Genomic DNA, 26,914 nt, shown 5'->3' with positions numbered 1-26,914 from the left:
GGGCCAGATGATGCTCTGAGGGCATAGACCTGGTCTTATTCTAAGCCCAGCCCAGGGCAAACTTCAGGTGAGGCTCTGGAAGCCTATGTGCCAGGAGAAATCCCACCATTTCTAAATATACAGGCATCACTGGAGGTGCTAATCCTTTTAACATTTGGCAATCCTACGGAGATAACGTTTATTTCACATTCTAGAGAAAAGACTGGCAAATGACACATATAAGTCAGTAGCATTCACTACAATACTTAAACTGAATAATAACGGTTTGGGAGAAAAAAACAAACTGTGACTGCATTAAGTAGAGGAATTCCCACCCTTTGGATCCAGGGTGAGGTCACCTCTGCCCTGAGCGCCCCCCTGGGAGGAAATACGTGACAAAGCTGGTGCCCACATTGTTAGGCCCACCACTCACATCAAGCCTCACACACTACTCAACATGCAATTAGAGGCATCTTACTTTCTGTGAGCCACAGTTTCTCTGTCTGTAAAATGGGTGTAAAAAAAATTGCTTTTACAAGAGGTTATATTCTGAGGATAAGGTATAACATAACAAGGGAAAGTATTTAGGAAACTATTAGTGCTCATAAAATTTTCTGAGCTTCAAAAGGGTCCCTTTACTGCTAAGTTTATTAATAAATAATAAAATTCGTTCTTGTCAGTATAACAGGTTTTATTACACAGAGTTTCTTGCTAATTCTTGCTCCATCAATCTTTGCTTGGCTCCTAAGATCAACGAGTGTCCTGGTAAGAACAGGATTTTAGCTCTCCTGTGAATCGATGCATGACCTAGACTGAGGCTCTTACCCTCCCTGAGCCTGTTTTCTGTAGACCAGTTGTTTCCCAAACTTTTGACATATGTGTATCCCTTCTATAATTTCTGTAACGCTGAGTACCCCTCGTACTCATGAGAACGTAGAATTAGGCGCAGCTAAGCATAGTGCAGTGCATATCCCCACCAAACTCCGGTGCAACGCGTACCCCCATCAAACTCTTCCCGTACCCCTGGGGGTATGCGTACCACACTTTGGGAAACACTGCAGACAATCAAGGGTTGTGAAGATTAAATGGGATGATTGACAGCCAGTGCATGAGATCCATGCTCAGCAGCCATGAGGTCTTGGGCCATCTTTGAGGGGTCCTGGGGGGCAGGGCTCAGTGACCAAACCAGATAAACAGACTTCCATCTCCCAGCGGGGCCCAAGACACCAGTCCTAGTTAGGTCTGGTGTTACAGAGAGCCTGGAGACAGTCCTCCCACCCAGCCCTGACTCTAGCAAGGAGAGGTATGGAGGACACACCTCTCATTTTTCCTAGGGAGGGCCAGTGGGGGGGAGTATCTGGAAACTTTTCTCTTTCCTTTCACTCAGAAAGCGCATGAAGTTTCCCCTCATGGAGTTTCAAGCTGCTTGGCTTATAAAGCACTTGGCCTATTCTTTGTTCTGCATTTTAAAATCCATTTTTCTCCTTTAAGGTGGAAACACCTCCTTAAAAAACACGCTCTTCACCAGCATTTCTTGCTGTGCTTGTAGAAAGTCTAGAGTTGGTGCCAAAAGAATAGGAAGGGAGTTGCCTCTTGGGACTTGTTCTTGGACCACTGAGTGATTGATGAGGCCAGGGCCTCTTTTCTCTCTCTTAGTCACAGCCGAATCCCAGACTCCAGAACAGTGTCTGGCACAGAGCAAGCACTCAATTAATAGTGGTTGAATGTATGAATGAAGGCACACAAGAAATCACTTAACCGATGCGTCTTAGTCTGAGTGCTGGGGCACACGTGGGACTCGGCAATACCTAACATTGGTGGGTGTCTTCGGCTTTTGTACCCAGGTCTTATGTCTCAACACCCTGTAGAGCAGGAGTGCAATCACCTTTTACAGATTAGCTAAATGAGACAGAAACTAAGGGCTCATCTACGAAATAGAACTCATGTCTCTTGTCACACTCATTCACCATTAATATGGTTCCAGGCACTCTTCACAGCAGCACACTGCTTTCTGCTCAACAGTCCAGTGGTCTGAAGTTCATCTGCCCATTTACCCACCCACCAGGCAAACCTGCAGTTGGTACCACCATGTGCCAGGTTCTGTGCTTGGCTCTAGCAGGAAAGGGAAGTGTGGGCAGGAGAATGCAAAACAGGCCTCAGGGACTGCTCTTTCTACAACAATGAAGGGGATCAAGCATCTCCTCTGTGGCCACTGTGGAAAGAGTTTGGCGCGCCACAAAAAGTTAACCATACAGCTGAAACCGGTTTGGCTCAGTGGATAGAGTGTCAGCCTGTGAACTGAGGGATCCCGGGTTCAATTTCGGTCAGGGGCATGTGCCTTGGTTGTGGGCACATCCCCAGTGGGGGGGAGGGGGGGTGTTTGTAGGGGGCAGCTGATCGATGTTTCTCTCTCATCGATGTTTCTGATTCTCTGTCCCTCTCCCTTCCTCTCTGTAAAAAATCAATAATATATATATATATATATATGTGTATATATATATTTTTTTTAATTAAAACATAGAATTACCATATGACCCAGGTATTGCACTCTTAGATACCCAAGAGAACTGAAAACAGGGACTCAAACAGATGCTTGTACATATATGTTCATAGCAGCATAAACAAAAGGTGGAAATAAGCAAAAGGTAGAAACAACCCAAGTGTCTATGAACAGATGATGGATGAATAAGCAAAACGTGGTATATATACAACAGAATATTATTTGGCTATAAAAAGCAATGAAGTTCTAATACATGATTCAAACTGCATGAACCTTGAAAACATTAAGCCAAGTAAAATAAACCATTTACAAAAAGGACAAATGTTGTATAGTTCCACTTATATGAAACATCTAGAACATGTAAATTCACAGAGACAGAGAGTAGACTACCAGGGGACGGATGAGATGGGGATAGAAAGCTATTGCTTAAGGAGGACTGAGTTTCTGTTTGAGCTGACGAAAAGTTCTAGAAACGGTGGTGATTACTGCACAACACGATGAAGGTGATTAATGTCACTGAATTGTATACTTCAAAATAGTTAAAATGGAAATTCATATGTTATTTATTTTTCCACAAATTTTTAAAAATCACAAAATATGACAGCAATAGTGTAAGAGTAGACATATGGATCAGTGAAACAGAACAGCAAGCCTCAAAGCAAAGTAGAGTGTTCAGGTGGTACTTATACAATGGAAAAAGTTCTCATAGGGAGTGAAGGAATTCAAATGTAAAAAAGCAAAAGGCCAAACATTATAAATACAGAAAAATCAGTTTATAACTTTAGCAATGAGAAGAGCTTTTTGAGCAAGGTATAAAATGGCACCATAATTTTCCCCCCCCTGTGGCAGCAGTCTTTGAACTGAACAGTCTGGCAGGATGTAATCAGTTTTTATTTTTTTATTTTTATTTTTTTATTTTTTTATTTTTTTTACAGAGAGGAAGGGAGAGAGATAGAGAGCTAGAAACGTCGATGAGAGAGAAACATTGACCAGCTGCCTCTTGCACACCCCCTACCGGGGATATGCCCGCAACCAAAGTACATGCCCTTGACCGGAATCGAACCTGGGACCTTTCAGTCCGCAGACTGATGCTTTATGGCTGAGCCAAACCGGTTTCAGCTGTAATCAATTTTTAAATACACATCTCCTCTCACCCCTGGGCATCTCCAGCTTAGAGAAACGCACAAGCTGTATGTGAGGGCATTCCCTGAGCATTGTTCCTAAGGAAAAAGCAAGGGCAACTGAAATATTGAAGAAATTTGAATCAAGCTAAACTTTAATTCTAAGGAATAACTTCCTGGATCACTCTAAATGGCTTTGGTGGCCAGCTTACCAGCCTCTTCCTCATTTTCTTTAATTTTATTGATTTCCTACAGAGAGGAAAGGTGAAGGACAGAGAGCCAAAAACATGAGAGAGAATCATCTATCAGCTGCCTCTTGCACACCCCCCACTGGGGATGTGCCCGCAGCCAAGGTACATGCCCTTGACCAGAATCGAACCTAGGACCCTTCAGTCAGCAGGCTGACACTCTATCCACTGAGCCAAACTGGTTTGGGCCTCTTCCTCGTTTTCAAAGGATTCTGCAGGTGAAATACACATCTGCTCAACTCCATAACAGCTACGTTGTGTGATGCCATTTGAAGAGCTGCTAGACTTGAGAGAAGGGTTTGGAATGTCCTCCCCCAGCAGCTTAACTCTGGGGTAGAGAAAGTCAGAAAGAGGCAGCTAAGTTGGTGTACTGGTATTTGTGTATGCAGTAGGGGTCAAGGGAGGGAAGGAGTTAGGGGAAAAATATAAAAAGAGCAAAAAGGAAGCTAAGGCAGGGCTGTGTGAAGGTTAAAGGGGCCATACCAAAGTGCAATAAAATTCCAACCACTGGCCAGTCATTTACGGGCAGAGATGCATCAAGTATATCAATATGTCCTGCAGCTTTCAGCAATTTAGGTCACTTTGTCTCCTCCTACTTCTGGGCGGTCCCAGGGCTGAAACTGTAGATTAGGGGTGTCGAACTCAATCAGAGAAGGGGCCAAAATCTAAAATCCAGCCTAAATCGCGGGCCGAATGGTTTACTGAACAGTCATAAACTGTCATTGTGATGGAAACGCAGCGGAGTGCAGTGATGACAGCGCGGTGCGGGCCACATTGCAAGGCCTGGCGGGACGGATTTGGCCCGCGGGCCTTGTGTTTGACACATGTGCTGTAGATCATTCATGGAGGATCCTGTGTTATAATATGTCAAAGTAGGGCAGGCTTGCAAATGGCTTCCCCACAAATCCCGAAGTCTGCACAAATGTTCGGCTTTGGTTTCACTGAGTGTCCTAGTGTCCCCCAGGTTGGTGCCCACCTCACTCCACTCCTTCCCATCTCAGGAAGGGGAAGGGACCTGCATCTTCTGAGCACCCGTTGTCCTATTTCATCCTCACATTACTGTAATTAGAAAGGTAAGCAATGTGCCCAAGGTCACCCAACTACCCAGGTTCAGCATCAGAATCTAGGTCTGTGTATGTCTAAAAGTCATGTTCTTCCCATTAGCTGATTCAGCTGCGGAAGCTCTTATAGATTAAACACTCTATGCAAAAATCTGTTAAGTGTTCCAAGGGATATAAAATAAGCCAAATCCTGACCTCAAGATAGCCTGTGTTCTGGAGAAGAATAAAAGCTACAGCACATGGTGAAAGGACTACCATGTCATAGCTGATGTGTAAGAGGGGAGTTACTAGAATGCTACAGCGGTCATGAGCAAGGAGAGGACACAACAGGTAAAGAAAGACCAAGACAAAGAATGTTTGAGGATGCCCTGGCTGGGTAGCTCAGTTGGTTGGAGTGTTGTCCTAATATGCCAAGGTTGCAGGTTCCATCCCCAGTCAGGGCACTTACAAGTGGCAACCAATGAATTCATAAATAGGTGGAAAAGCTAATCAGTTTCTTTCTCTCTCTCTCTCCCTCCCTCCCTCCCTCCCTTCTCCCTCTCCCTCTCCCTCTCCCTCTCCCTCTCCCTCTCCCTCTCCTCTCCCTCTCCCTCTCCCTCTCCCTCTCCCTCTCCCTCTCCCTCTCTCTCCTCTTTCATCAATTAAAAAAAGAAAAAAGAATGTTTGGGATATGTCCAGAAAATAGCAGAACCAACATGTGGTTTGTTGTTGTTCTTGAACTCTCTCCTTTGTGTCCTTAGGAATCCCTCAAACCATTATAAAACAACTACAACAATAATAAACCAATATCACCAAACCAACACAAAGAACTCCCCTATCCTCATAGTCTTTTTAGCACCTTCTCTCCATCTCCTTGTTATTACAGGTAATGTGGAAAGTGTCAAGAAAAAGACCAAGAACAGAGAATCAGGAAACCCTCCATCTAGGATGGGAGAAGCAGACAAAGCTGGAACCCAAGAAAGCACAAAGAGACAACAAGGGAAGAGAAGAGAAGGACTGGGGCTGCCCTAAAAGGAGAGGAGTTGGCCAAATCCTGTAGGGAGATCCCTGAGGATGAGGACTTGGGGGGAAGAGAAGAAAAGGCACTAAAATTGCTGGTTAGGTTTCTAATGCCACTTGGGGAGCAGCTGTCACAGAGTGACTCAGGCCTAAGTCACTGAGTGACTGGTGAGAGGTGGCAAGAGGGAGGCAGGGAGGTGGACTTCTCTTTGGAAAAGGCTGGTGGTGAAGGGCAGAGCATCACAGGAAGTTCTTAAGGGATGGAAAAATCCAAAGGAGGCAGTAAGGATGGAAAAATTTGCACATGCTCGTAGGCAGAGGGATGGAATGGGTAGGAACTACAACAGAAGAGACATGGATGACTGAGTGAGGTCTCTGAGGAGCAGATGGGCTCAGGGGAGCCTGTGGGTAGGGAAGAGGAGGGAGACTATATTCAATGACGTTATGGTGTATGAAATAGGACATGGAGAGCTGAATCACTTTAGAGGGTCTCCAGCTTCTCAATAAAGTTATCTCCAGAGAGGAGAGAAGGAGAGAGGATGAACCAAGAGAAAGTAGCATTGTGGAAGCTAAGGTGGGTTTTCAGATAGTAAGGGATGAATGGTGAGAAGGGGCAACAATGAGCATAGACTCTTTTTTTCAAGAGCATAAAAGGAAAGAACATCAGCCGGGACCGGTTTGGCTCAGTGGATAGAGCGTCGGCCTGCGGACTGAGGAGTCCCGGGTTCGATTCCGGTCAAGGGCATGTACCTTGGTTGCGGGCACATCCCCAGTAGGGGGTGTGCAGGAGGCAGCTGATCGATGATTCTCTCTCATCGATGTTTCTAACTCTCTATCCCTCTCTCTTCCTCTCTGTGAAAAATCAATAAAATATATTAAAAAAAAAAAAAGGAAAGAACATCAAAGCAGAGAGGAAAAGGGGGCAACTATACAAGAATAAAGACACATTTAAAAAATAAAAAAAGGAAAGAACAGAGGGAAGCACCTGAGGAAAAGGCAGGTGGGACAGAAGGTTTTAAAGGTTGGCAGGAGGGACACATGCACATATTTACAGGATGAGAGGATGGGTGGGACTGGAAATTACTGAAGACACGAGAGAGAATAGGGACAATAACAGAGACACCAGTATGGAAGGCCAAGCTTCCCACAGCGTCCTGCAGCCTGACCACACCCGCAACCCAGTCAGTGCAAATCCCCAACTTTTCTCCCATGAACGACCACAGTCATCCTTGCCCACCTGATACCTGCATGCCTGTTGTTTTTGTAATGCAGCTACAGGCACTTCCACTTGCCCTGATTACATTTCATAAAACTGTCTTTATGACCATCTGTTCTGGTACAAAGACCAAGAAAACATTAAACTCCGGCTGTTGTTTGCCAAGTTCCCTTTCGGTTCAGTTGCACCGAAGGTATGTGCTAGGCTGTGTGAAGAACAAGACGCAGTCCTTGCTGTCAACACGCTTCTAGTGCCGTGGGGGTGCAAACACAATAAATCACTTTAATATTGTGGGAAGTGCTCTGAAGGAAGGAAGTGGGATGTTCCCCACTACCCCAGAATTCGCTCGTCGGACCTAAGGGTGGGGCCCACGTAGGGATATGTGCTCCCCATTCCAGAGTCAGGTGGCTTCCTAAGAGGCAGCCAGACCACCAGGCTGCTCGGCAAAGCACTTAGGTCGTGCAGAACGCTAGGACTACCCAGAGTGGGGGCCACTTACCCAGCCTAGGCCTCCGGGGCAATGATGCTGAGCTGAGTTTTGGAAGGTGAGCAATAAGAGGTCCAAAGAAGTAGGGTGGTAAGTGTGTGGAAGAAGTGGGGTAGTTGTGTGACATAAAGTCCAAGGTGAGGAATGCTGGCAGGTGGGTCTGGAGAGCTGGGCAATCAAGGGTCATGGAGGAAAGAGCCTAGCATTACAAGACTATCCTGAAAGTCTGTGACTCAAATGGACTAGGAAAGCTTTTCCAAATTACAGGTGTAATTCCCTCACCAACCAGGGGGTCCTTACACACTGCTTACTGCAGTGGACGATACAAGGGAAGAGGCAGGTGGTCAGTGAAAGGTGTTTGGCAGGAGACATGAGCAGGTTTGTGTTTTAGAGGCACCACTGGCAGCTAGGCGGAGGGCCCTCCAAGGTCAAGTTGAAAACAGGGATCAGTGAAGTCCCGGCATGAAGTGATGAGGCTGACCCTGAGCAGTCAAGGACGGAAGGAGAGGGGAGAACAGAGTGAGGATATATCTAGGAGGTAGAACCCAGCAGGATGTGGTAATAAACGGGGTGAGAGTGCAGCACTGGTGGGCCAAGGTGACTTCTAGTTTTCTGACTCAGGTAATCAACGGTCCTACCAAGGCAAGACGGGATGTGTTGGCTTCACACAGGAGAGACACCTTCCATGTTAACAGGTGGGAGAGGGAATGGATGGGCTTGAGTTCAAATACATTTAAGGTTCTGTGATAGGAAGATGAGAGCATTTGTACCTGGTGATTCTGGTTTTCTGTGTGAAGGGGAAGATAAGCAAGCAAGGAGGGATGGAGTTGGAGCTGTGAGGAGCAGGAAGGTCTGAAGTAGTCACTGTTGAGAAAGGGTGTGAGAGCACAAAAGAGGTTCACCGAGCGATGATGGAGGCCCAGGTGAATGTGGAAGCTGTTTTGTCTTGATTTTTAGTATCTTTTCGTATACTAAAGCTTTCAATTTTTATGTAATCAAAGCTATCAACTTTCCTTTTATAGCTTTATGGCATGCTTTAAAAAGCTTTCCTGTACATGGCAGTTTAAAACAAAAACAACAAAACAAGGCAGGGCCATGTGTGCTAATATAAACAATATCTAAGATATATATTAAGCGAAATAGGACAGCAAGTCCACGTCGACTATATGCTTCAGACACACAGACTGGTCAGGAAGATTATACAAGGAGCTGCCTCTGGGGAGCTCAGTGGTTAGAGTGGGTGTTATGGAAGCCATAGGCAAGGGAGGAGAGGATCTGAGTAAGATGGACTCAAGGCAAGGACACCACGGGCCATGGGAGAGGGAGCAGCCATGTTTCATAGAGCAAGTCCTGATCCCAAGAAAAGAGATCGCCCGGGATCAGAGGAGAGTACATAGTACATACGATAGGGCATATTTTGCATGAACGTTTGAATGAACCTCTCCTGTATTAAGGTACAAAAAGGTTAAGTGGCATTCACAAGGGCACACAGGATGTTGCCTTCGGTTCTAGGGCCTCATTAACCTTCACCAGTATGCGATGCCACTTCTCACAAAGGCATGCTAAGTGGAAAAGTAGGACACAACTCTGTTTATAGTATGAGCACAGTTTGTACAGATTCTAAAAAATATATGTGTGTATATACATATGTGTGTGTATATATTTATAGGCAGTATGTTTTTAGGAAGAGATCAGTAAGATATACACTAAAATGTTAGCAGTAGTTATCTGAGTGGGATTTTTAAAATGTTTTTTCTAGATTTTCTACAATTACCACTTATATTAACATAAAAAAGGTTATTTAAAATAGTCACTGGAATGGGCAAGCATCAAAGACATTTTATAAAAATAGACTTTTTGGAAAAAGATACATTGGCAACATACTCTAAGAATTCGAATAAACAAAAAAAGTATTCTGCTTGATTCATAGAGTAATAGTGGAAAGAACGTGAGATTTAGAAGACCTGCTTCAGGCTACTTAGAAAAGTGTTAACCCTGTAAGCCTCCATGTCCTTATATAAAATGAATGTGATAATAATAAAACTTGTTTCACACGGTTACTATACAGACCAAGTGAGCCAATAAAGATTAAAAAAAATACCTGCCAATTAAACCATGTAAGTTTAATATCATTATTAATTCTACCCTCTTCTCTTTTATGAATGCACTGGCAGATAACTCGATTCAAAATTAAATTGTGATTGAAAATCCAATGCCAATTCTTAATTAATTAGCGACTTTGGTTTCATAAGACAAACATTCATTAAAATCAGGCTATGGCTTAAATTATTGAGCCATAATAATAGAATGACTATCTCAAGTTGCCTCATATTCCAACTCAAAAATCATTGTTGTGTGCAATTCAAGAAGACTGCTTCCCTGATCAGAAGCCCTCATGCCCAGACCCAGGGTTCCAAGGTCTTTCTAGAAGCCAAGGCCATGATCTCCGCTTGCCCACAGCTGTGTGAGGCTTCCAGCCTCCTCTGCTCACAATGATACATGATTCTTTCCATATGAAGCCAAAAGACAGACCTAATTTTCTAAAATGCCTCCTCTTATAACCCACATACCTTCTTCCCTCCTGCCTCACTGCAGAGGTGCCCTCTTCTTGCTGAGGCCAGCCTCTTCGATGGATTCCTGTCCTGGGCCTTCTCGCCTTTTAAAGGCATCATTCCCTTGTGCCCTAGAATCAGTTCATCCCTAGATGAGACTGAAACAACCTCCCAGTCTCCACTCTTGCCCACCTACTCCATCCCTATATGCAGCCAGAATAATCTTTTTTTTTTTTTTAATTTTAAGTTGAGATAAAGCTCAGCCGGCCTGGCTCTATCAACCTATGAGCCTGGAGGTCATGGTTTGATTCCCAGTCAGGGCACATGCCTGGGTTTTGGACTTGATCCCCAGTAGGGGGTGTGCAGGAGGCAGCCGATGGATGTTTGTCTTTCGTCATTGATATTTCTATCTCCCTCTCCCTTCCTCTCTGAAATCAATTAAAAAATATTTTTTAATAGTTGATATATAATTCATATACCACAGAATTTACCATTTTACATTCCCATCAGCAAAGTATGAGAGTTTTGATTTCCTTGATGGGACTGTTAGGCCCAAGGGGATGATGGTGTTTAAGTCTTTGATCCCTCTGGAGTTCATGTTTTGTACGTATGAGGGAGGGCTCCAACTTCATCTTTTGCATATGGATATCCAATTGTCCCGGCACCATTTATTAAAAAGACTATTCTTTCCCCATTTAAATGGTCTGGGTGCCCTTGTTGAAAATGAACTGATCATAGATATATGGGTTTCTTTCTGGACACTCAATCCTATTCCAGATCTATATTTCAATCCTTATGCCATACCACATTATCTTAATTACTGTAGATTTGTAGACAGTTTTGAAAGACATGTCTTTGTAGACGATCTTCATTTTACAATCCCAATAACAATCTCCATTTGCAAAATCCAAAGAACACCCCCCCCCCCAGAGATCCCATCTAATAAGAGCTTGTATTTTGTTTTTGCTTGTTTGTTTTTACCCAAGGATATTGATTTTCAGAGAGAAATATAAATGTGAGAGAAACACATTGATTGGGTGTCTCCTGCACATGCCCCAACCAGGACATGGGCCGAGGAGGAGCCTGCAATGGAGGTTCGAGGTACGTGCCCTTGACCAGAATTGAACCCGGGTCTCTTTGGTCTTCAGGCTGACACTCTATCCACTGAGCCAAACTAACTAGGGCTAGAGCTTGTGTTTTGGGTTATGTTTTCCACAGCTCATACTCTGATATGTATGAAACTCTTTCCTTGTTCTCCATGGCACCAAGCATTCCTTGTCTTCCTTTTTCTTTTCATTTTTGCTTCCTTGGCTAGCTTCTTTTCAACCTGTGTGGTAGATGTTGGGGAACTCAGGACAGGTGAAGACCCCCTTGGTCCTCTGCACTCTCTCCTTCAGTCTCCTCCTTCCCCATGCCTCCAGGGCAGCAGTTTCATCGGGATGTCAACAAAACTCCCAACTCTCTGACCTCCAGAGGTTTAGCAATATTTACAGTGACCTCAGACTTCACATGTCCAAATCCACCCCTGACCATTCCTGCAAACCTGATCAATAACACCACCGTGCTTTTGGTTGTGGCCAAAGCCAGAACCCTGAGAATACTCCTTGACTATGCTCTTTCACCCTCTAACCAATGACCAAGTCCTGGCAACTCGGTTTTTTAAATTCCTCATCCACTTCTTTCCTGTCTCTGTGGTCACCATCCTCATTTTCCTCACTGACTTCTCCCCTCCACCCCGCCCCATCCTATACTTCACAATGAAATCTCCCTTTAATCCATCCTACCACCTCATTCAAATATTTATGGGGTCACAACTATATGCCAGAAGGATCTTTAAAAAGTACATATACAATCATAACATTCCTCTGCTTCAAATCCTTTGAAAGTTTTCCATCGTCCTTAGGATAAAACATAACACTATCAACAAAGTCTCAAAGCCCTGTACACCTGCCCTGTCTCTTCAGCATCACATCAAGACACTTATTCCCTCCTTGTCTGCTGCAGAGGCACTCCACACCGTTCCTGGAATGAGCAGCATCCAGCTTCTGATCTTTGCAACCTCTGCCTGGGATGTTCTTCTCGACCTCCTCTTCCAGCCAATTCCTGGTCTTCCTTAAGATCTTGGCTTGAACCTCTCTTCCTGCTGTCCCTTGACCAGGGTGTTTCTCCTATTATTCATGCCACAGCACCTGTTCTTTTTTTATGGCCACAGCATGCCTATCATCAAATGTTGGACATCCATCCACCCACCGGACTCATGAAGTTGGCACCTGGTCCCATCTTGTCCACCCACCATATATGCCAGCAATGCTGGCACAAGCTCTTCTCATGGTGAGAGATTAATAAATACCTACCACATAAATAAGTTTAAAAGGCTTGAAAGTGATTTATCTAGCCACCACCCTCGTTTTACAGACAAAAACACCAAAACAAACAAATAAAAAACAACAACTGTAGCCCAGAGGAATATTCCTATTTCCCAGGAGACCAGAGTGTTAGCTGTTTATGCAGGATTTTGACCTTGGAATGCTTAAGGAGGCCTTAATAGAGACACATACATACTCCAAAATACACCTGCTAGGAAATTCATAAACAGGAGCCCACTATTCTGACATGTTCCCACCTTCTCCCCTGATAATGTTTCCCAAATAGCTGCCCTGGAGAGATTTTACTATTAATCCATTCTCGCTCTGCTGGTCAGCCAAGGGCATGGTATGATGGCACAGGGCATTCTCTTCAAGGACGTAAGGAGTGAGACAGAGGATAGCTCCAAGAGGCAAACATTAATATTCATCATTCACTTGAGATTTATGAAGGACCTGGAGGTGCTGAGGCCCTAGCCTGGGGCACTGCAGAGGATCCAAGCATGAACCAAATGGGGTTGTTTGACCAAATGAGCTGTAAAGGTGTCCTCTGGCCCCCAAAGGTGGTGCCTGTGCAGTTCCTGGGCAGGGGCTTCTCTGGGGAAAAAGCATGGAAGATGACTCTGATAGCTGTGACCACGCTGGCTTCCTCTCAGGTTTGGGGGACAGATGGATAGGACAGCCGAGTGTGTGCCTATGCACGTGTGCATGTGCAGATGTACCTCAGGGAAGCTGGAGGGGGAGGGGGAAAACCAGGCTGGAGGAAGAAATGACACCGCTAGGGGCCTCTATGTTTCTAGGATGAAGGAGAGGCATCTTGAGGGTCTAAGCCCCTGGAAGTGCAGCTTGTGGAGGTCCAAAGGTCATGGGCATCTGAGCACCATCCTCTGTCCCATCCTTACCTCCTAGTGTTGTGGGGAAAAAATAATACCGGCTCCTATTTTTAAAGGGTCTGTTCTGGCCTCTGACGTTTGTAAAGGAGGAAATGAAAAGAAATAAACATCTGTATGGTACTTGACAATTTATAAAACACTTTCATGTATATTATTCAATAATGGAGGCAGTGTAGCTGGGTCAAATTCCGGTTCTGCAGCCAACCCATTATGTGAATTTAAACAAATTGCATACTTCTCTGAGCTTCCGTTTACACATCCCTCAGTTAGGATTAGAGATTGCTTCTAACTGGCTCATGGGCTGGCGATTCAAGGTGGTTAAGTACAGCACAATGTCTGACACGAGGTTGCCCTCTATACAATTGCTGATTATTATTACTTAGCTTTTGTAATATCTTTGCAAATAGGAATTGTCCCCGTATTCCACTTGAGGAAGCTCAGGTGCAGAGCGGGTAAGTGATTCACCAGGGGTCTCACAGCTGTGTGCCACCACGCTGCTCCTTCCAGACACCACCACGACATACTGCTCAAGGGCTCCAGAGACCTATGGGTACTTGAGGGCAGGGCAGAGTTAAAGGGCCTCTGAATTGGGCCTGGCGGGCAGAGAGCTGAGCCGGCTGGCTCTGTGCTTTCAGGTTCTGCACTTGGAGTTGCAAACCCCAGCTTCCCTTAGCCCTGCTCCTTCCAGGCTGCTGCTCTTCTTCCCTGGAAGCATGCTTTCTCCTACAAGTTTCCACTACAATCTGCTCTGAACCCTGTGTCTGCTTGCTGCCTGCTCTACCTGCTCAAGTTACTCATTGGTCAGTTCCAAGATCTCCTCTCAGGATTGGGCCCTTCCCCGCAAGCTCTGCTCTTCCACACCCCATCTGCCTCAGTTCTTCTCCATCCCCCCAGCGTCAGCATGAACCCCTTTGCAACCACACACCCTTCAAAATGTTGCTCCCCCAGACACATGCTCTTGGCCCTGTCTACTGGTCACCCCTCAAATCTTCATTCCCACCGATCACCTCTTCTCTTTGCTCTAAGCCCATTTTTCTTTCTCTTTTCCTTTAATTTCAATCACGTAGAAAAGTAAAGAAAATTATGACACCAACGCACCAGTTACCCAGCATGATCGAATCTTAACTTTGGCAGAGTTGAAGCTCCTTGCTCATCCTTCTCCGATTCCATTTTGTTTCCTCATTCCCAGTGTTCCTACTCTTCGGAATTTGGTCTTTGTCATTCTCCTGCATGATTTTTATAACATGTACTCCTATGTGCATATCCAAACCAATGTGCAATGTCTTCATGTTTTCAAACTGTATATAAATGACAGCACTCAGGGCACAAAGCTCCACCTGTCAGGCCTTCCACTCAAATCCTCCGCATGGTTCTCCCAGGCCTGGCCCTGTGCCCGTCGCCACCAGCAGCTGCCATCCTCCTTCACTTAGCTGCCTTTGGTCCCCTCCTGGGGACAGCTGCACCACCCCAGCGGGTGGAAAGTGGTTCATTACAGGCCTCCCGACTCTGGTTCCTAATAGCAACCTTCAAATCGCTGGAATCTCTCCAAAAGCCGGCAGCAGAGAGTGGCCCCATGGCATCTGTGTGTCCCTGATTTGAGTCACAAGCAAAGGACTAGTGCCTCTAGCTGACCAGTTGGCCAGGGGCCTTCTTCCAGAATCCCTCCATCCTCCTGAGCGCCCGATTCAGCTCCACACTAGCCATACCCAGAACCCTTGTCCTCTCTCTGTAGAGCCTTCTGGGCCGCCTGCAGGCAAACCAGGCAGCAAGACAGTAAACCAAACAAGCAGAGTGAATGACGAAAGAGATACACAAAGCACACTTTTATTTTTGCCACATAATGGCGATACCAACTCATTGTATACACACACACACACACACACACACACACACACACACACACGTATAAAATGTATATAAGCAGGTATATATAAATACATGCATACATATACCTATATGACTGTACAACATAAATAAAATTTTTGGCTGTGACCTGGCCCATTAGAGAAGTCAGTTTCCCTGGAGTAAAATCTGTGACTTCATCTGTATTTCCACAAGGAGCCTTGACACAAACCATGAGGATTGTCAACACAATGAGCCCTCAGGTATCTGAGGCTTGGCTATCAGCAGAGAGATGTCAAATGAGTGGTCGTGATAGGTATATGGGAAGCACCACCAAAAAACGTAAATATGGCATCATCCTTCGCTATATACACCCCGAGAATGGTCTGGAGCCACGGCGCATTTCATGTGACCTTAGATGGGAACTCTCTAGGGTGAGGGGGTCTTTTGAACTTTGTGTCCTTGAACTTTGCCTGGTGCAAAATGGATGTTTAAGTGCTTGAGGATAAATTTCATATATTTTACATTTCTCAGCATGCTCAGCAAAGAGTCAGATGTCTCAGCCTAAAAAGGGGAGAAACCTTTACTAAATAATCTGATGGGGGCCCTAACCAGTTTGGCTCAGTGGATAGAGCATCAGCCTGTGGACTTAAGGGTCCCAGGTTCGATTCTGGTCAAGGGTATGTATGTACCTTAGCTGCAGGCACATATCCAGTAGGGAATGTGTAGGAAGCAGCTGATCAATGTTTCTCTCTCATCTATGTTTCTAGCTCGCTATCCCTCTCCCTTCCTCTCTGTAAAAAAATCAATAAAACATATTTAAAAAAAATAATCTGATGCGGGGAGTGAGAGAGCCCAGCAGAAAATGTCCCCTACACTTTCAGATCATCCTTCCCACCAGGTGATGAAGTCCTGGGAAAACTGCCCTAGCTGAGACAGGTTGGACAATTGGGCAGCAGCTAAGGAAGTCACATCAGAGGGACACCCCCTCCAGTGCATGAATTTTCTAGTAACTATATAAATGTCATTCAGCACATAGCCAAGTGGAACATTATGATTACATTTTCCATTCTTGTTCAATTTTTTATTCTCTTTTTGGAGTTAATAATTCCTTTGTTATTCTATATACAGGTTCTGAATTTTTCCCACATGCTCTACCATGTCAGATATTCTGAGGGGTGTCTTGTTTTCAGAAGGCAACACCTCGCTCCGGTTTTCCCAAATCTCATGCTCTCCTCTTCCTCTTGTCTTGCTGAAGTGCATCCTCCAGTAAAAAGGATTCACAGAGATAATTGTTGTTTGCATCTTAGATTATCTGAAAATCACTTTTGTTATGCCTTCACACTTTGTCATTCGGCTGGGTAAGAAATAATAGTTTGAAAATCATTTTCCCCTGGAATACTGAAGGCATGCACAACTAGCAACCAGTATTAACTCTTGAAAAGTTCAATACCATCCTCTCCGGAAGCTTGTAGAATCCCCTCATTTACCCTGGTGTCCCAACATTTCACAATGCTGTGCCATGGGGTGTCTTTTGCCATTTACTGTAGTGGGCACTGGTGATCTGGAGATGTGCTCCCTGTACAACTTCTTTTGATTCCCTCCATTCTGGTGTCTCTATTTCTTTCTAGAACTCTAAACATTCTGATGTTGAACCTTCTGAATTGATTGTCCAGGTCTCTTATCAGTTCTCTGTACTTTTTTGACTCGTCCTTTTTGCTACTTTGTAAGATATTTTCTTGACTTTATCTTCTCTGACTTTATTTTCCAATGAAATTTTGAGTTCACTGCCCTCTTGAACTCTACGAGAATACTATATGGAAGTTTCTGAAGTTTTCTTCTGAACTTACATTGTCTTTGTTTCTTACACACTGCTTTTTCCTGATAGTTTATTTGAGTTCTTTTGTTCATGCAGAGGCTTGCCTTTCCTTATAAGTCAGCTCCTCCTTGGTTAGCTGTTTATATTAATGATAAAAGCCCTGAAAAGTTAATTGGAGCTTCTGTGTGTAAGTTCCAGAGGTGGAACTCATCAAATGGCAAATTTTATTTTAGCACAGGAAGAGGGGTGGGGGGGTGCGTGGTCACGGGGAGGGAAGCCACCTCTCTCTCACTGGGCCTCCCAGTCAGACTGTGGAGGGTTCTGCTCTGAGGCCTTGGGTTTCTCCAGAGAAGCATGTTCTAATCACCCGCCTGGGAGGTAAATGTACTTGGCTCATCTGGATGGCATGAAGGTTCTAGACTCACTCTCTTGTTTTCAGTAATGCAGTACCCTACCCTCTTCCACATAGAATTCTGAATTAGGAAGCTAAGCCAGGTCAGTTTCTCCAATCTGGCCAATAGCTGCAGGATAAATATCTGGCTGCTGGAATGTGGAGGGGCGGGGGGGGGGGGGGTCCAGTTCTTACATACTGATACCTCTCCATCTGACTTTAGTCCTGCCTACTCTATTCCCACCCCCACCAACATGCCTCCAAGCTCAAACCCACCTCGGCCCAGCAGGACATATTTATTCTCCTCCTGTCAGCATCTCTATATGGTCTTTTTTTTTTATTTATTTTTTTATCCTCATCTGAGGACATTTTTCCATTGATTTTTAGAAAGAGAAGAAGAGAAAGGGAAAGATAGAAATATTGATGCGAGAGAAACACATTGGTTGCCTCCTACATGGGCCCCAACCAGGGTCCCAGCAGGGGAGAAGCCTGTAACCGATGTGCCCTTAACTAGAATCGAATCCAGGACCCTTCAGTCCACTCTATCCACTGAGCTCTATCCACTGAGCCAAACCAGCTAGGGCATGCCAGCATTTCTTGAATTCTTTCCAAATGTTTTGAAATACCTCCTTTGATAATGATTCCTCTCCAATTCCTTATCCTTGTGGGACTTTATCATTCTTATTTCTTTACTATTGTAGCAAATCTAGGAAATAAAGGTGTGGAGACAATTTGCTACTTTAGCTGAACTCCTTTTTTGTGCTTTGATATATGAAGCCTGTAAAGGGTTGAATTCTGTTCCCCAGCAAGACATGTTTGTGTGGTTGGTTGTTTGTTTGTTTGTTTAAATATAAAGAGGAAGAGGGAGAGAGAGAGAGAGAGAAACATCAATGATGAGAGAGAATCATTAATTGTCTGCCTCCTGCACGCCATCTACTGGGGATTGAGCCCACAATCTGGGCATATGCCCTTGACTGGAATCGAATCCAGGACCCTTTACTCTGTAGGCTGATGCTCTATCCATTGAGCAAAACCAGCTAGGGCCAAAAAGACATGTAAGTCCCAAATCCCAGTACCTTAGAATGTGACCTTTGGAAATAAGGTTGTTGCAGATGTAATTATTAATTAAACTGAGATGAAGTCACATTGGAGTAGGGCAGACCCTTAATCCAATATGACGTATAAGAAGAGAGACACTGAGACACACAAGAAGAACCCCGTGGGAAGGTGAAGACAGAGGTTGGAGTGATGTACCCACAAGCCAAGGACACAAGGACTGCCAGCAAGCACCAGAAGCTAGGAGAGGCAAGGAAGGAGTCTTTCCTGTGGGTTTCAGAGGGAGCATGGCCCTACTTTGGACTTCTCGCCTCCCAAAGAGTGAGCGGATAAATTCCTGTGGTTTTAAGCTACCCAGTTTATGGTATTTGATTAAAGCAGTCCTAGGAAACTAATTCAGAGCCCTTAACTTTTGTGATCAATAAGTCAATGTTTTCCTCACTGTGATATTTTTAATAGATAATAACTGCTTTAGAACTTTGAAGTTATTCTCACTAATTTATTCTTCCCCTTCCCAAAATACTTTCTTCTATCTTCGTCAAGGTTGTTTTTTGTTTTGTTTTGTTTGTTTTTTTAAGTAATTTAATTCCTCTTTCCCCAAATTTAACTTTTTAATCCTTCTGGAATTTATCAAGGCATACAGCCTGAGGTGGGAATCTAAAACATCCTCTTCTCACAAACAGCTAACCAATGACTGACCCTTGACTAATTTATCAAATGATCTTTCCAATCCTCCTGACTTATGAAGTCACCTCCATCCATCACATAATTAATTTACAATATATGTGTGTAAAGGTACATTTCTCGGCTATTTATTCTACTCATCTGTTAATTCTTTTTAAAAAATATATTTTATTGACTTTTTACAGAGAGGAAGGGAGAGGGATAGAGAGTTAGAAACATTTATCGGCTGCCTCCTGCACACCTTCTACTGGAGATGTGCATGCAATCAAAGTACATGCCCTTGACCGGAATCGAACCAGGGACCTTTCAGTCTGCAGGCCAATGCTCTATCCACTTAGCCAAACCGATTAATGCTGATCTGTTTATTCTTAAGCCAATAATTAAAATACTGTTTTAAACATTAAAAGTGTTTTTGATATTTAGTACGGCAAGATTCTCCTCACTGCCATCTTTTTCAAAATTTTAAAGTTACTCTCACTCATTTATTCTTCCCAGTAAATTTTAGAAGGACGTAAGTTCCAAAATAAACCATACTGAGGTTTTGGTTATATGAAATGGGGAAAAGTATAAATTACAGAAGGAAAAGCTGACAATCTCTACAAATTTCATAGTTTCCACTAGAAACAAAGTACACCTCTCCATTAATTCATCTTCTTTATCTCTCAGTAGAGCTTTATAATTTTGATCAGGACCCTTCTGTCTAAAATGCCTCACCCCATGAGTCATATCCTTTACCATACTTTACATTTATAATATTCATTATTTTAATAGGAATAAGAAAAGCAGTTAATATTTAGAGGGATCACTAGGTGCCAGATACTATCCTAAGTCGTTTTATAAACATCTTAGTAAATTCTTGCAACCTCTTATTTCTACTTACACGTGAAAAAGCTGAGGCACAGACAAATTGTTCCAAGTCACGGCAGAAGCACCAGGCTTCAAATCCAGGCAGTTTTACTCTGGAGCCCATGGTTCTATCTACAATCAGTATTTTTACCAGTCAGCTGTAAAAAGGAACGAGGAAGCCTTTTACATTCTGCTACTTTAAAAATTGCTATTGGTGAAGTGAAAAGGCAAGATTCTGAACTGTCATTTGTATAAAAAGTGGGGAAGAGGGCATTACCCAATATATTCATGTCTACTTATACAATAGATAAAAATATAACATTTGGAAGGCATAACAAGAAGTGAGTAAACGAGTAACGCTCTTGGAGTGAGGGAGGAACCAGGCAGCAGAGGACAGGAGTGGGAGAGAGACTTTTCTTTCCTTTTCTTTTTTAACCGTGTATTTACTTAGTCAAAAATTAAGCAAATTTTAAAAAGATATTTTATTGATTTTAAAGAGGGAGAGAGAGAGAGAGAAACACGAGAGAATCATTGATTGGCTGCCTCCTGCATGCCCTTCCCTGGGAACTGAGCCCACAACCCGGGCACGTGCTCTGACCGGGAATCAAACCGCAATTAGGTTCATAGATTGATGTTCAATCACTGAGCCACCGCCGCTGGACAGTAATGTTTTGAGTGAATGATTGGAGATTTCATAGATTTTTATAAAGGAATATTATGATCTTGCTGCTTTTGGTGAATAGGAACTGTTTTTACGTAGATTTAGATGCAACAAAAGAGAAAATTAGTGAATGGGAAGATAAATCTGAGGAAATCACCTAGCATGAAAACAAAGAAAGAAAAATAGACAGGAAATATAGAGAAATTGAATAAAATGATAAGTTCCATCATACACTTTATAGGATTTGCAAAAAGGAGAATAGTGAAAGAAAAAAAAAGAGTAATCATCAAAGAAATAATGTCTGAGAATTTTCCAGAATTACAATAAAAACAAAATCAAGTCCCAAGAATAATAAACTAAAACACCTGGTGCACATAATGTACCATATTAAAAGCAGAGAATATTGAAAACCATTAGAGAGAAAAGGTAGATTATCCATAAGGGACTAACAATTAAACTAGTCAAATGCCTGAAAACAACATAATAATAGCTTCATATAATTGGGGAAAAGAACTATGTATCAAGAAGGCAGCTGGGTCCTAATCTTGTTCTACCTGCTATTCTATCTCCCTCTATATATAGCTCAGCAGCTCAGGTAGCAGAAGGGGGAGTGGGTCCAGGTGGCTGGCTTTGGGAAGGTTCTCACCAGGCCATGTCCCCTGACCCCACTTCTTCCACAGTCACTGCTTGCACCAAGATGACAACAGGGAAAGTCAATTCTATTGAATGGGCAGGCATTAAGGGAAAAACCCAAAAGATCAACAAATAGTCATTTAGCATAACCTTGAAAAAAAATGGAATCTTAGGCAAAAAATAAAAAATAAAAAAATTTAAGGCAACAGGACAGGATAAATCTTCATTTCAAAAAAGTCTTGACAAAAGGGAAAAAGGAAGCAAAAGAAAATGATCAGAGAAGGACCATCAAGTAGATTAAAGATGACTTAACAACAGAACCAGAATTTAAAAACGAGGATATTTCAGCTCCAATGCAGTGGGAAGCTATCTTAGGCCAGTCTGAGTGATGCTTCTTACATACCTTTCTCCTACAATTCTTAGAAGCAGCTTCATCAACTATTTTAGGAATGCCAACTTTCTCTAGTTCCAGAAACATTTTTAAGATGCATGGAAACCACTTTATCCTATACTTGAATACATTTTTAAATAAGTACAAATGCTTTTTGAAGAGGTAAAATCGTGTGCTGATTAATTTCAGTAAAAACAGAAATTAGGTTTTGTTTTATGTAAACATAACATTCCATAGACTGTGAAGGGCATAATACAAAAAAAACCACCCTCTAAAACACACACAGCCCAAATGGCAGAGTCATTTAAAATGGCCCATCTGCCGAAACCAGTTTAGCTCAGTGGTAGAGCGTTGGTCTGCAGACTGAAGGGTCCCAGGTTCGATTCCAGTCAAGGGCATGTGCCTTGGTTGCGGGCACATCCCCAGTAGGGGGTGTGCAAGAGGCAGCTGGTCGATGTTTCTCTCTCATCGACATTTCTAGCTCTCTATCTCTCTTCCTCTCTATAAAAAAATCAATAAAATATATTTAAAAAAAAATAAAAATAAAATGGCCCATCTTTCATATTTGTGTTTTTCCCTATGATTATTGTCTCTGAGTCTTCTATATGATCCTTATCAGAATCGCAAACTATCTGTGGGAATATCCTGCAAGGGAAGGTCCGGGATTTCCCCAAACCTGTTAATGTGCTGTGGATATAATGTGTACGATATCACATCCTGTGTTATCAGGACATTCCTCACCGAAGGCTTAAGAGTTGGCAAAATTGGAAAAGTCTGAGCTCCGGTGTCTGCTTGTGGATAAATTGTTTCCAAATATTTTGCTGGAACAGCCACTGAGAAACACTTTTGCAAAATATTGCAGCTACGCTTTATAGAGTTTTAAATACTAGCATAGTCAAATATGTTTGTGTGCTGAGGACAAAAAGAGTAAAATATAAAATCTTGGTTACAAAAGGGGAAAAAAAGATGGTGAAATGTAGACACCTTCAAGAATACTTAGACTAAGAGAGTTCACTGCACAGAGCTTCTGACAGAAAGAGCGACAAAGTTCTCCTCCTAAAGAGATGCCAGTTCAGCCCCAAAGGAAGTTCCAATTTCCTAGAAGAGTCCCACTTATATTCCAGAACAGCGGCCGCTGACCTTTCAGACCTCACAGACCACCAGTGGCCCAAGGACCAAAAGTTGGCGACCGCTGGTTCTAAAAGAAACATTTGAGAAACAAAAACATCATTCCCAAAGTTTTATACTCTCTTGGCATTTTCACCGCTAAGTGAGCCCAAAGTGGAAGCCAGAGGTGAGAGCAGATAGAAAGCCCCTAACCCTCAACCCATGCCGTTGTGACCAGGGTGAGTGGAATTTCAGTCTAGACCTCCCTCTGACGTCTGAACTGTTTCCTGGCCTCTGGAACCCATGTCACTTTACACCAGTAAGGATCCAAGGGCCCCACCCACTCCTTCCCATCTGTATCGCCTGCTGCTTGTCCACCAGCACCTGAGAGGAAATGGTGTTGCTCTCCACTTGGCTGCTGCCGGTCCTTAGGCTGGGGGACATGCAGCTCTCACTGATGTGTTCCTGAGCATGGCTCCCCCGGCCTGCTTGGGGAGGGCACACTGGTCAAGGTCACTCTCCAGGGCAGGAAGCATGTTTAAATAGAGATGAGAAGGAATTACCAAGAAATGACTTCCTAGCCCTAATCGGTTAGCCTCAGTGGAGAGAGCGTCGGCCTGCGGACTGAGGGGTCCCAGGTTCGATTCTGGTCAAGGGCATGTACCTTAGTTGCAGGCACATCCCCAGTAAAGGGTGTGCAGGAGGCAGCTGATCGATGTTTCTCTCTCATCAATGTTTCTAATTCTCTATCCCTCTCCCTTCTTCTTTGTATAAAAAAAAACAAAAACAAACAAACAAACAAAAACGAAACCCAAGCCCCAATCTGGTGATTCCATAATGAAGACACTGACATCACACCGTTGCTCTGCTCCCTGCGGACCCACAGAAAATCTGGTGCAACTTCACTCTTTTTACAAAAAATAAAATAAATTTTTTAAAAAGTCCTTTCTTCCCCTGCCTCTCTGTTCAGACATAACATCATCAACACAGCTCTTTAAATATCTCTGCAGGGAGCTATATTTAGTGACTATTTGGCCCTTAAAATGAGCCTGATTTCCTGTGGCAAAAAGTTCTCAGCAACTAGGAAAGAGGCCCAGAGAATTCTGAAGCACTGACAAACAGCTTTAAAGCTTGAGATGTTCAAACATGGTAAGAAAAGGAGTTAGCTTGTTTTTTCTGGATAAGGAACTAGCACTCGAGAAGGGGAGAAAAATCAAAAATAGAAGGGTATGTCTGGCCTGGAGGCTTCCAAAGTCAGCCTGGAGAACAGACTGACATGAAGTAACTATTTGAACCAAAAATCCCATGTGGTAGGTATGTGGCACGAGAAGCCACCAGTTACTCACTCATTCATTCACTCACTCATCCACTCACACACTCCATTCTCCATTCACTCACTCATTCATTCACTCACCACATCTGCACATTTCCCTCTAGGCAAACCTCTCTGGTCTATAAGAGCTCTAGGTCATGGGCAAACAAAAAAACACAAACCCTTGCTGAAACCGGTTAGGCTCAGTGGTTAGAGCGTCGGCCTGCAGACTGAAGGGTCCCGGGTTAGATTCTGGTCAAGGGCATGTACCTTGGTTGCGGGGACATCCCCAGTGGGGGGTTTGCAGGAGACAGCTGATCGATGATTCTCTCTTATCGATGTTTCTAACTCTCTATCCCTCTCTCTTTCTCTCTGTAAAAAATCAATAAAATATATAAAAATAAAAACAAACAAACAAACCACAAACCCTGGGACTGGAAGGCCTTCCCTAGACAGGACCTTTGGAGGGACACAGAGTGAATGCTGTGGGGAAGCTGGCGGATGGTGGGCACTGGAAGGCTCTGGGCGGAGAGGAAATAACAGTCAGCTCTGGCTTCTGCTCTGGACCCTCTCATTCAACCCACTCCCTGAGCCCAGATGCCAGGACACTGTCCCATACTCCAGAGGAGTAACTTTCCCAAAGCCCCCACAAGATAATAAACAACAAAAGTGGAGCCTGGCAAGTGTGGCTCAGTGGTTGAGCATCAACCTATGAACCAGGAGGTCAACAGTTCAATTCCTGGTCAGGGCACATGCCTGAGTTACGGGCTCAATCTCCAGTAGAGAGCATGCAGGCGGCAGCCTATCATTGTTTCTCTCTCATCCATGTTCCTCTCTCTCTCTTCCTCTCCCCTCCTCTCTAAAATCAATAAAAACACATCTTTAAAAAAAAAAAAAAAGTGCAGCGGGAGCTAAGACTCTCTGGCTACAAAGGGCTGAACTCTGAGTCCCAGGCCCACGGCAACGGGTGGAGGCTGACAAGAGTGTGTCTGCTAGACTGCGTACAAAGGCCCTGCTCTGTTTCTGCCTCCAAGACTGGCCACACGAAGCAGCTCCTCTTTGAGACAGCCACCAGACCTTCTGCTTCCTCTGGTGCAGCCTGGACTAGTCATACTTTCCCTTCTCAGAACCGCGGTCCTGTCCCACTGCGTGTGGTCCGCCAGTGTCCCCAGGATGACCCAAGGGAGCAAGGGAATGCACGTTTACTTAGTCGTGACTAAGGCTTGCCAAGCAACATGCCATTCTTTTTTTTAGCATTCTAATTGAAGATAATTTTAGACTTTCAGAAGAATTGCAAAAATAGTACAGAGTTCCCGTACATCTTTGCCCAACCTCCATTTATATTAACTAACGTCTTACGTAACGGTAGGAAAAGTCACAAAATGAAGACATTAACCTTGGTACGATACTATTAACAGTACTACAGTTTTTCCACTACCGTTCGCTGTCTGTTCCAGAATCCAGCCCAAGATCCCCACCTTGTATTAATTATCCCATTTCCTTAGTCTCCCCAGTCTGTGACAGCTCCACAGTCTTTCCTGGTCTTTCTTCACCTTGACATTTTTGAAGGGCACTGGCCAATTATTTTGTAGAACATCCCTCAATTTGGGTTTGTGTGTTTTGTTGTGATTAGTTGAGGTTATGCAATTTTGGCAAGAAAACCACATATGTGATGTGCCCGGCTCAGTGTATCTTGGCAGGGGTCATTTATTTTGATACACTACCTTCTTGAGTTTCTCTGGATCCTCAGGGCAATCCACAAGATGGTTTTGTTATTTCCCGTTATTCAGATAGGAAAGCTGAGGCAGAAAATTGAGGCATTTGCCCAAGGACACAGAGGTGGTAAGTAGCATGATAGGATTTAAACCCAGTTGTGTCTTTGGATTCCTCTATTCCACACCAAACTGTTACTTCAATTCTAATTTAAAATACTTCATATGACTTTAACTAAATATGGGAGGTTGGACTTGAATATTTAATCTAATTATTCCTAGTCCTACTAGTATAATTCTAAAATCAATGAATGAACAATAAGAATAACAACTAACATTTATTGAGCGTCTACTATTTGTCTGGCATAGTGCTTCATCTTGTATACATAAGGTATCTTATTCAAATTCTCCCAACAACACAATGGAGTACATACTCTGCCATACAATCCTTTGTTCCAAACTCTTGAGGCAAGTGTGTTTGAGATTAGAATTTTGGGGTCTAGGAAATACCCTCTTTTCAAACACAATAATATCTTTGTAGCATATCATATGACCAACCATTCATTCTAGGGTGGGCCTATAACAAAAACTGCAAATATGCAGGCCCAGACAAGTCCAGATGTGGTATCAAATTCTGAAAAGAACTTCAGGTTTCCAGAGCATTGGGAATTCAGAACAGCAGATTAGGCATTGTGGACCAGTACTATTATGTAGAGTTGTGGATAAATAATCCTACCTAATAAAAGAGTAATATGCAAATTAAACAGCACTCCATTACACCCACAAGCTACACCCACAAGCCATACCCACAAGCCACACCCACAAGCCAATCAGAGCTAGTATGCAAATTAACCCCAACCAAGATGGCTGCCGCCACAGAGAAGGAGGGAGGCTTGGGTTTCTCTGGCAATGGAGGAAGCCAAGCTTTCCACACACCCTGGCTGGCCTAAACCTCCACTCAGGCTACAAAGTTTCAATTATAGAAGGTAAACAAATCCAAACAGAAATGGTGGCAGCCAAGGAGCTGGAAAGAGCAGGAGG

The 26,914-nt window shown here is 43.7% G+C and overlaps 1 protein-coding gene and 1 long non-coding RNA gene across 2 annotated transcripts in view; both read right to left on the bottom strand.

Annotated features, from left to right (window-relative positions):
* Positions 1-26,914, bottom strand: part of HIP1 (huntingtin interacting protein 1) — a 130,358-nt gene that overhangs the window by 84,570 nt on the left and 18,874 nt on the right. The window lies entirely within an intron of this gene.
* On the bottom strand, positions 7,175-8,474 carry LOC123651155. Its single transcript, XR_006739658.1, has 2 exons — positions 8,382-8,474; positions 7,175-8,093 (listed from the first exon to the last, which is right to left on the bottom strand). It is a non-coding gene; the product is annotated as an uncharacterized LOC123651155 (long non-coding RNA).

This window comes from Pipistrellus kuhlii, unplaced genomic scaffold (genome assembly GCF_014108245.1).
Source record: "Pipistrellus kuhlii isolate mPipKuh1 unplaced genomic scaffold, mPipKuh1.p scaffold_m20_p_4, whole genome shotgun sequence".
In the NCBI taxonomy this organism is placed as follows: domain Eukaryota; kingdom Metazoa; phylum Chordata; class Mammalia; order Chiroptera; family Vespertilionidae; genus Pipistrellus; species Pipistrellus kuhlii.
This window is presented reverse-complemented; position numbering and strand designations above follow the sequence as displayed.